The sequence below is a fragment of the Prunus persica genome, chromosome G6, assembly GCF_000346465.2.
Source record: "Prunus persica cultivar Lovell chromosome G6, Prunus_persica_NCBIv2, whole genome shotgun sequence".
Classification (NCBI taxonomy): domain Eukaryota; kingdom Viridiplantae; phylum Streptophyta; class Magnoliopsida; order Rosales; family Rosaceae; genus Prunus; species Prunus persica.
Window position 1 is genome coordinate 16038891 of NC_034014.1, and position 10842 is coordinate 16049732.

Consider the following 10842-nt stretch of genomic DNA (forward strand, 5'->3'; position numbering starts at 1 on the left):
TTCTTCTCTCTGGGCAGTTCGACCAGCTGACTTCCAAAGGTGATATCTCTCAACTCCGACCACCAATTGAAGCAAGACCAGTCCCATTAGAACCATCACACTTACCTCTTCCAGACCCAACCTCTCGCTACCCCGATCCGCCGCTGTATTCGCCGGAAACAGCCAATAAAAGGGCGGTGTTGAACAGTTTTTTGGTAAACTTTCACCGGCTCGTTCTCCCTCCTCCGGCCACCGTTTCATGCGAGTGAGGTATGCTTTCTCACCTATTTTTCATGATCTAGCTGATGGTTGAGTAGGAATTTATCAACTTTGAGCCTAGTTAGTTCGATTTTCGAACCTCGATTCCGGCCACTTCGGGTCACTTTTTGGGGTAGATTTAAGAACTAAAGTGGTTCCAAATAGGGTGTTTTACCTAGGATAGGAAGCTGGGTTTCCAGCTTTGAAGATTTCCGGTTGCCGGAATTTGATCAAGCTACCCACTAGCTGCCAGCGCTTGTGGCGGCGCGTGGGCAGCATAGTGAAGTCATTTTCAGAACCTAAAATGATTCTTGGTCCTCATGAGCGCGTAGAAATTCGCGGATATTAATTTGGACAACGTTTGAATCCCGAACGGATCTCTCATATTGTGCGATTTCCGGGTTCAATGCATTTGAACCGTTGGATTGTAGTCAATTTTATATATGTTGATCTAGACAATCCCAGGATTGGGTAGGATTTGACTGATCATAAATCGGAGCCCCGGATACTCCGAAAATGCCAAACCTAGGGCTAGGTTTATAGTAACCATACGATTGTGCAATTGTGAGTAATCCGACCGTCCGATCGAGGTCAAACTCTCCGGACATATGTCCTAGGCAGGTTAGAACCTCTAGGAACTCTCAAATTGGAATTTTGAGGTCGTGGACCCCACAAGGTCCCAGGTTGACTTTTTGGGACTTTATCGCTTTTAAATGCCGAGATACTTTTAGACCGCTCTAAACCCTGGGAAGAGCTACTTTGAGGATAGAAATGACTTTAAAGTTGGTGCATGTACTTCTAGAAACCCAGGGCTAGGGTTTCGGATAAAATAACGTGGATGAGCTTTATTGTTTGTGTGTTTTAGGAAGTTCATGTACGTACGAGTGTTCATTGGTTTAATTATGACAATAATTTCATGGATTAGATTACCATATCACTTATTATGAAATTATATGACTATGGAATAAGTAGATATGATTGTATACATGTGGATTACTAAATTATATAAAAGTATTTGAAGATGTGATATAGTATGTGATGGTAAACCTAAAGGGTATTTACGATAATTGGAGATTATGTAATTTTGAGAATTGATTTCTGGAAAATTGAGAAGAGAATATAAGCAGGGTTTGTGAAACAAGAGGACCTTTGAGATAAGTTTCAGAATATGTTTTTTAAACCCACCTCAGGAGTACCCCCAGTTGCCTTGAGACAGTTTGTTATTTATGATAATGCCCCATGAGTTTCGGGGACGCCTGAATCATGTGGTGCGAGGATTGCCGCTCAGATTGAAGTATTATCTCTGAGACCTGCGAGGAATGCGGCTCGAATGGACTTGGTGTCTCCGGGACTTGCGAGGATTGCGGCTCAGATTGAAGTGTTATCTTTGAGACCTTCGAGGAATGCGGCTCGGTTAACTTTATGGTTCCGAGACCTGCGAGGATGGAATTGACTGACTAACATTGGAATTGACGGATTATTAAAGGAATTGACGGATCGGAAATGGGGGTACTCCTAGGTAGAGAGAATTGAAGTCCTGAGATGTTTTTAAACTAAATTGAGGATTTTATATAGTTACCATTATTTTCTTAAGCGTCACATTTGTTTTACAAGCGATAGATGGAAATATATATATATATAGATTCTAAGCAAGTTATTGATGTATAAAAATATATTTATTTATTTATGAACGTGAGTTTGATACAAGGGTGTTCGGAGCTTATAAATCTTTAACTTATTTAATTTTATTTAATTTTATTAAGTTTATTTATCTTTATCTTGCATTATTTTATATAGTATTAAATAGCTTAAGTTTTTCTAGCATATTTTACCCTACGAGTCCTAGATATATTCGGACCGTGGGAGTGAGGATTGCGAACTAGGTTGACCAGATGTCTCCTAAGTTCAGCGAGAATTACAGGTCGGGACGTGTCACCAATGGTGTCATGAGGAATTGATGGTTATGGCTTTCCAAGCATGGTTACTTGATATAAATGCTTTTATTTCTTCGTTTGATTGTATATTGCCATGTGAGAAATGCCAGAAAGCTTGAAACAGAAAGCTGAGATGAAATTTGAGAACTAGAGTGGTTTTGCAATGAAAGAACTACGTGTGGCTTGATCCCTCAGTAAGGGTACATAGGCAGCCTATAGGTACAAGGTGCAGCGACGAGTTAGAATGTTTGAAATTACCAATGCATTATTGTTGTTCTGAAAGTTGAGATAAATTTTATTAGCAGATTGATTTATTTGATTTATTGCAACCTCATACTAGAATATTATGATGCTTAATTTGTTTGGATATAATTGAATGCATGCTGAACGATTGAGTTATATAAATGTTTGATGATAGGTGAAAATTTTGGGGAATGAGTAAATTGCCGGGGAAACTTTGTCGAATTTTTAGCAGAAGATAATCTTATTTTTTTAAAATGGATTTTTAGTTAGAAGGGCATTTTGGTCTTTGTGCCTGGCATTAGCCAAGTGTTGGACACTCACAGGGTTCTGCTCAGATTCCAAAGTGGAATTTGGGTCGGGTCCTGTCAAAAATTCTAATTGAAGGTGACTCCAAGCTTATCATCGACTGCATAAACGAAAAAACTTTGGTTCCATGGAGTATCCATCTCTTGGTGCAAGATATCAGACTGCTTAGTTCCTTTTGTTATGAGTTTTCCTTCCAGCACGTCTTTTGCGGAGCAAACTTCACTGATGATGCTTTAGCTAGTTTAGGCCATAGCTTGAGCCCCTCCCACCTCTAGGATCGGGGGCTCCCTTTAAGTTGCTCTATTCCTTTTTATTTTGATTTATTGGGGCATGCGTGCCCTAGTGGGTTCCGGTTGTAAGGTTCCTTATTTTCCTATAAAATTTAAAAAATAAAATAATAAATAAAAAAAAGAGAAGACCAAAGTTATCTTTTTTCCCCCCAGAATATATATGGCCTTGTGGCCCTAGTTCTAAGTTTTAAAATACAAATGGCTTCAATATGCTTATCAGTTACTGTTATAGTTGAACATGAAAACTCCATTTGCCAATATAGGATTCAAGAGAGAGACAATTATGGATAAATAATACTCATTCATATATTGGTCGAAAAATTATAGATTTCTTTCAATCTCGGTCATTGGTTGCATTCTCTGTTATGTCAAAGATCTTATATTATATATAAAAAAGGATTTTGCAACTATGACGTATAAGATTTTGCATTCTCTGTCATGTCAAATTTGATTTATATTGGGTTCTATTTCTATAGTTTTTAGTATGATTCTTATTATTTTTTCTTTATCGGTTTTGTATTTTTCTCAGGCCTTTCACTTGTGAAGTATGGGGAAGAAGCCCTCGATCAAAAAGTCAACTTTCCAGAAACGCTGGGAAGGCAAAGTTGTAACTACTTAGGTAATGCCAAACAAGATGGCAAAGGGAGAAGAACAACCGATCTATTGTAACCACTGAGCGGGAAGAAAGTTCTGCACCATACCACAAAACCCTTGCAGATCACCCTTTGTTTGGCGTGAAGCGATATATACACAAGAACCACAACTCATATGATCCCGTGCTACATGTTAATGTCGCTGGCCATTTATCTCACAAGGTACATATCCAATTGCATTTCAAATTTGCACAATTGCATTTCACATATGCAATTACCTGTATATTGTCTGGAAATTGTTAATTCAATTGCATTTAAAATTTGCGCAATTGGATTTCATATATGCAATTACCTGGCTGTTGTATGGCAATTGGATGAAATAAAAAATATGCAACTTGCCACAAAGTTTGCCCTGCTCTAGATAGATGTAGTCTTATGCTATATTAATTTTTTCGATGGCAATGCAATGTTCACCGTAGAATTTTGTGTATGCTGCTTTTCGATAAAGAATATCAGATCTGGAAGTAGTATAACACTCGCCTTTTCTTTTCTTTTCTTTTTTATTTATTTAGTTTTTTTCTTTTAGGCTACTTGCTTAAGCAAACTCTGTGTAAATTGTGTGTCTGAAAATCGGATACAACATTGCTTCAAAAAAATCTGATAGAGCAGTACTTCAAGACACTTATTTTATGTCTTTACTATCTTCTCAGCTCTTCTTCTTTTAAATAAATATTTTAAAAAACAAAATCTCAGCCCTTCTTCATTACTCCTCTAGTTAGTTACTAACATCCTCTCTTAGATCATATGGCTGGTCACATCCTTTCCTAAAACAAATAGAAGCTGCTAAACAGTTTTTTAATTTAGTGTCAGTTTTAATCTTATATGCATATGTTACTTAAGTATTTCTTACTTTCTTTTGGTTGGAAATATGTAGGAGACTTAAAATCTTCTCAAAGTTTGCAATTCATTGATCAATGTACCAAAAGATAGTGATGGATATTTGACAAATATGAGATGCAAGTCAATTGAGCACATTAAGGGATGCAGCGGAAACTACAAACATGTTCTTCTTTGTGTCGGTTGTGACACTTGGAGTACTAGTATACTCCCATTTTTATTGTTAACAAAAAAATATAATATAATATAAATCGAGATAAGCACGTAAATTGCATTTACAGTTTGCAATTGTACTATAGAGTTGTATTTTGAGATTAGTGTATACTTATTGTCATGTTACTGACACCCTTTTCAATTTTGAGAATGTAAATAAAATATGTGATTTGTCAATGCAATTGACAAACAGGTAGTATCGTTTGCATTCTAGTCGTACAATTGACAAACAAAGCTGTTCCATTTACATTCCAGTTGCGCAATTGCCATTATTTATGTACCCACTAAATTAATGCTCCAACTATTTATATAAATTTTGTTATGTACTCATGATTAAACATGGATGCAATTATATTTTCCTCGCTTTTTTGGTTGAAATTATATTTTCCTTGTGAATGTTGTCATATCATACTACTTTTTTGAACAGCGAGGCAACGTTTGGAATCCCAATATGCAATTGCCAATTTGCGGAACAACTTTTGCACTTTTGCATTGTTAGTATACGAATACCAAAATTCATAATCAATAAATAATATCAAATCATTCAAACTTAATTGTATTTTAGACATGTTGTGCAATTAATGTGTTAATCAATAACATACACACATTGACATAAATAAAGTTACGAAGCATTATATTTTCACATTTTAAGTATTATGCCACTGTGAATTCATAAGTATGCCATTGTGAGTCACATCAAATTACATATTTTGCTTTCACTTAGCCACATCAAGTTTGTAATCGACGAACACGAACAGGCACCACATAATTGTCATTCCAACTTGTGAAAACTGACTACTTGATTAGAAATTGCCAAATGACCTATGTCAAAGGTAAATTAGGCTATTGAAACATTATGTATTAGGATAAATCTCAACGTTGTAAATTGTAATGAAGATGTGAAATCTCGTAAATGAGAATCAAAATCTTGTAATCTACAAGATTATGGATACAATTTACAAGTTTATGGAATCTTCATTTCCAAAATAGTGTAACATAAGTCCTTAATGTTGTAAACCCTTGTAAATTAGGCCATTACAATATTATGGATTAAAGTGAACCTTAATGTTGTAATCACCATGCGAGATCTCATAACTGGAACCCAAATCTAGTAACGTACAAGATTAGGGATATACTTTACATATTATGGAACTCTCAAGTCCCAACTATTATAAAATGAGTCTTTAATGTTGTAAATTATTGTTTTTACAACAATAAGGAACACTCTTTTATGACATTATGGTACCCTCGGTCCTTAAACTTTTAACAAAATTATTTACTAGAATAATGACCCATTTTACGACGTTAAGGTACCCTCGGTCCTTAATCTTGTAAATCATTGTTTACTAGAATAAAGACCCATTTTATATCCCAAAGGTCCACCATTACCAATTCTTTATAATGTGGATCCATATTCTTGTAAAAGACTTATTTACAACATTATGGATTTGGTGAACCCTAACATTGTAATCTATGAGCAAAACCTGGTAAATTGTTACCAAAAACTTGTAAGTTACGAGTTTAGGGATTCTCTTTACGATGTTATGGTACTCTCGGTCCTTAAACTTTTAACAAAATTATTTACTAGAATAAAGACCCATTTTACATCGCTAAGGTCCACCATTACCAATTCCTTATAATGTAGATCCATATCCTTGTAAAATGGTGATTTACAACATTGTGGATTTGGTAAATCCTAACATTGTAATCTAGGAGCAAAACCTTGCAAATTGTTACCAAAAACTTGTAAGTTATGAGTTCAGGGATTCTCTTTACGATGTTATGGTACCCTCAGTCCTTAATCTTGTAAAACATTTTTTACCAGAATAATGACCCATTTTACATCGCTAAGGTCCATCATTACCAATTCCTTGTAATGTGGATCCATATCCTTGTAAAAGGCTGATTTACAACATTATGAATTTGGTGAACCCTAACGTTGTAATCCAGGAGCAAAACTGACAGGACTTGACCCAAATTCCCCTTTTAAATCCAAGCCGAACCCTGTTCGTGATCGACACCTGGCAGGTGCCGAGCACAAATGACCTGGTTGCCCTTCTGGTTACAAACTTACTTTCATTTTTACCTTGACTTCTACTGAAAATTCGGCAGAGTCTCCCCTGTAATTTGTTCAATCCCAAAATTACACCTGTCAAAACAAGCATATATACATAACCCAACTTCTAGCATGCGTATATATATACAATCAACAGTAAAGTTCGAGCCCAGGGGCAATATCAGAGCATCTATACAGATTAATTTACAAGAAGAACATTTGGAGGGTCAAGGGCCCTACACTAAGCTGAAGAGATGCAGGAAGCGGAAACTGCCCTGTGGTGGCTTTCAAATGCACGTCTACGGCCTGGGGGCTCAAAACATTTAAAAGGTGAGTGGACCCAAAAACAAAGTTTTAAGAAAAATAGCATAAGAACATACTAACCCCACCGTGAAAACAATTATACAAAACTAATTCATTCTTTTAATCATATACATACTGAAATCAATGCACTCATATATATATAAATATATGTCAAGCAAACTCATATCATCTTTAAACTCTTAAAAGCACTGAAATCAGTTTAAAACTACCACCTAGGTGTACCCCTTAAATTCTGTCAATTCCTGATAAGGTCAATTCCTGATAATCCGTCAATTCCCCTGGTAGGTCTCGGTGACACAAAATCAACCTGAGCCGCAAACTGGCAGGATTCAGGGGACCGTAGTCAGCCTGATCCTCATTCCTGGACCTCACGGTCCGGGCGTCCCCGAAACTCGTGAAGCAAATGTCAAGCGCGCTGACAAAACTGAAGGCAACTTGGATGTCCGTGGACATCGTCATATCCGAAGGCAACATATACCGAAGGCAACCTGTTTCTATAACTGGGTACCTAAGGTGGCTTAAGAAAATCTAAAAATCTTTGAAAAATATGATAAATAACTGAATTTTTGTTAAATCTAGAACTTTGCTGCCATTTATCTGTTATTTAGCTAAAATTTCCTTTTCCTATATCCATAACGGATATCTCACTCGGTAGCATGTGAATTCAAAACATTTAAAAGCATATATCAACTAATAAAACACTAATCTTTGAATAAAACGTATTCAAGATCAAATATTGTAACTAAATAGCATAAATTCATTTATGAAAACAAAGAGTCCACTCACAGCTGGTCCGAGCTCGCTGGACCTTTTGGAGGTCCCTCCTGCTGGTCAACTGGTGCCCGGGTGCCTCACTCGTCCAATTTGGTGGCTGGATGAAGGAGAACGAAAGCTTGGAAGTTATGTCAACTCCGGCGTGATCTCGAGCATTTTCCGGCAAAAAACAGCGGTTCCAAGGGCAGGGACCGGTTGGGAAAGGAAGAGGAAGCAGTGGTGGTTCGATTGGGTTCGGTCCCGTCGGTCGGAGTGGAGTGTGGCGATGGTTATGGAGGTTTGAAGGTAACGGTTTAAAATAGGGGGGGCCTGCTGGTCGAGAGAGAAGAGTGAGGGAGGAGAGAGAGACAGTCAGTTTTTAAAAAAAATCCTGATTTCAAAATTACCATTTTCTCCTTCTACGTATTTTGACCGTATTTTCTTCGTTACAACTCCGATTCGAGTCCACTCCGTGTCTACGGACTCATTTCATTGTACTCTACGCAACGATGCAAGTGAAATAGTCAAATTCTTTCTCGGTCAAAAAGTCAAGTTTTCCTTTACTAGAATATTCTAAGGGCAAAAGTGTCCTTTCTTCTTAATAGTTTAATAGTTAACTATTAATTAAGGTTTGGGTCATTACAATCTACCCCCTTATAAAACATTTCGTCCTCGAAATTTACGTACCTGTCACTCGAAGAGGTAAGGGTACTGTTCCCGCATTTGGTCCTCGGGTTCCCATGTAGCCTCTTTCACATTATGACTTCTCCACAAGACCTTCACGAGTGGGATCTCCCTCGAACGCAATACTTGCATCTTCCAATCCAAAATATGGACTGGTTGCTCTATATAAGTCAAATCTTCTTGTAATTCTATTGGTTGTTCTTCCAAAACATGAGAAGGATCAGAAATGTACTTCCGAAGCATCGAGACATGGAATACATCGTGCAACAGGGAAAGATCTGAAGGTAAAGCAAGCCTGTAAGCTACTGGGCCCATACGCCCCACGATCTCATATGGCCCAATATAGTGAGGACTTAGTTTTCATCGCCTCCCAAATCTCATTACGCCCTTCCAAGGCGATAACTTCAGAAATGCCCAATCACCAACCTCAAACTGGAGGTCTTTCCTTCTATTGTCTGCATAGCTCTTTTGTCGGTCCTGGGCTACCTTGAGTCGTTCTCTAATTATTTTCACATGTTCCTTCATCCGTTCAACATCATCTGACACTTCCAATCTGTGCTCACCTACTTCATCCCAATAAAATGGAGTTCTACACTGTTTCCCATATAAGGCATCAAATGGAGACATCTTGATACTCACCTGGTAGCTGTTATTATAGGCAAACTGCATAAGTGGCAACTTCTCATCCTAGTCACCTCGAAACTGCAGTGCACAAGGTCTCAGCATATCTTATAAAGTCTGAATTGTCCTTTCAGACTGACCATCTGTTTGGGGGTAAAATGCAGTACTAAACCGCAACTGGGTTCCGAAAGCTTCATTTAACTTCACCCAAAAACGGGAGGTAAACCGTGGATCTCTATTTGAAATAATAGATACTGGCACCCCATGAAGTCTAAGTATCTCATCTATGAAGATCTTGGCCAACTTATTTAGCATGTAGTTTGCTCTCACCGGTAAGAAGTGGGCAGATTTGGTGAGTCGATCCACGATTACCCAAACTCCATCATGCTTATTCTGTGTTCGGGGAAGCTTAAATATGAAATCCATAGTAAGATGTTCCCACGTCCATTCGAGAATCGGAAGTGGTTGTAACAACCCTAATGGTTTCTGCCGTTTAGCTTTCACTTGCTGATAAATTAAGCACATCCTGACATATTCTGCTATTTCTTTCTTCATAAAAGGCCACCAGTAGTGCTCTCTCAAAGTATGGTACATTTTTGTACTTCCAGGGTGCATTGCAAAAGCTGAACCATGGGCCTCCTCAAGAATTTCCCTCTTTAAAGCTTCATCATTAGGGACATATAACCTGGTACCCACCATTAAAGCTCCATCATTTCTTACTGAACAGTCAGTTCTGTCACCATTCTCCACCTCTGCTTGTAGTGTGCAAATCAAAGGATCCTGTGATTGAGCGACGAGTATTCGTTCCACTAGCACTGGTCTCACATGGAGAGTAGCTAATAGTGCTCCCTGATTATCCACACCTAGCTCAACTCTGAGCTTCCTCATTTCTACCATCAATGGCACGTACCTCTCTCGGAGATAAGCTACAGATCCCGAGGATTTCCTGCTGAGTGCATCAGGTACAACATTAGCTCTTCCTGGGTGATGCTCAATGGTACAATCGTAGTCCTTAATCAACTCTAGCCATCTTCTTTGCCTCAAATTCAATTCCTTATGGGTGAATAAATACTTTAAACTCTTGTGATCCGTAAAAATCTGACATGTTTCCCCATAGAGATAGTGCCGCCAAATCTTTAAGGCAAAAACCACTGCAGCTAATTCCAAATCATGAACATGATAATTCTACTCATGCTTCTTTAGTTGTCTAGAAGCATAAGCAATTACCCGACCATGCTGCATTAGCACACAACCAAGTCCCTGTTGGGATGCATCACTGTAGATCACGAAATTTTCACTATCATCTGGAAGTGCTAAAACCAGAGCGGTGGTTAACATGGTCTTGAGTTCATTAAAGCTTTTCTCATGCTCATCTGACCATTCAAACTTAACTCCTTTTCTTGACAAACTAGTGAGAGGCGCCGCTATAGCAGAAAAACCTTCCACAAAGCGACGGTAATACCCGGCTAACCCAAGGAAACTCCGTACCTCAGTAAGACTGGTTGGTCGTGGCCAGTTCACTACTACCTCAATCTTCTGGGGATCAACATAAATATCCTCTGCAGAGATCACATGCCCCAAGAAACTAACTTTGTCCAACCAGAACTGACACTTGCTGAATTTGGCATACAATTGCCTCCTCCTCAGAGTCTTCAGCACAATTTCCAAATGCTTCATGTGTTCCTTCTGAC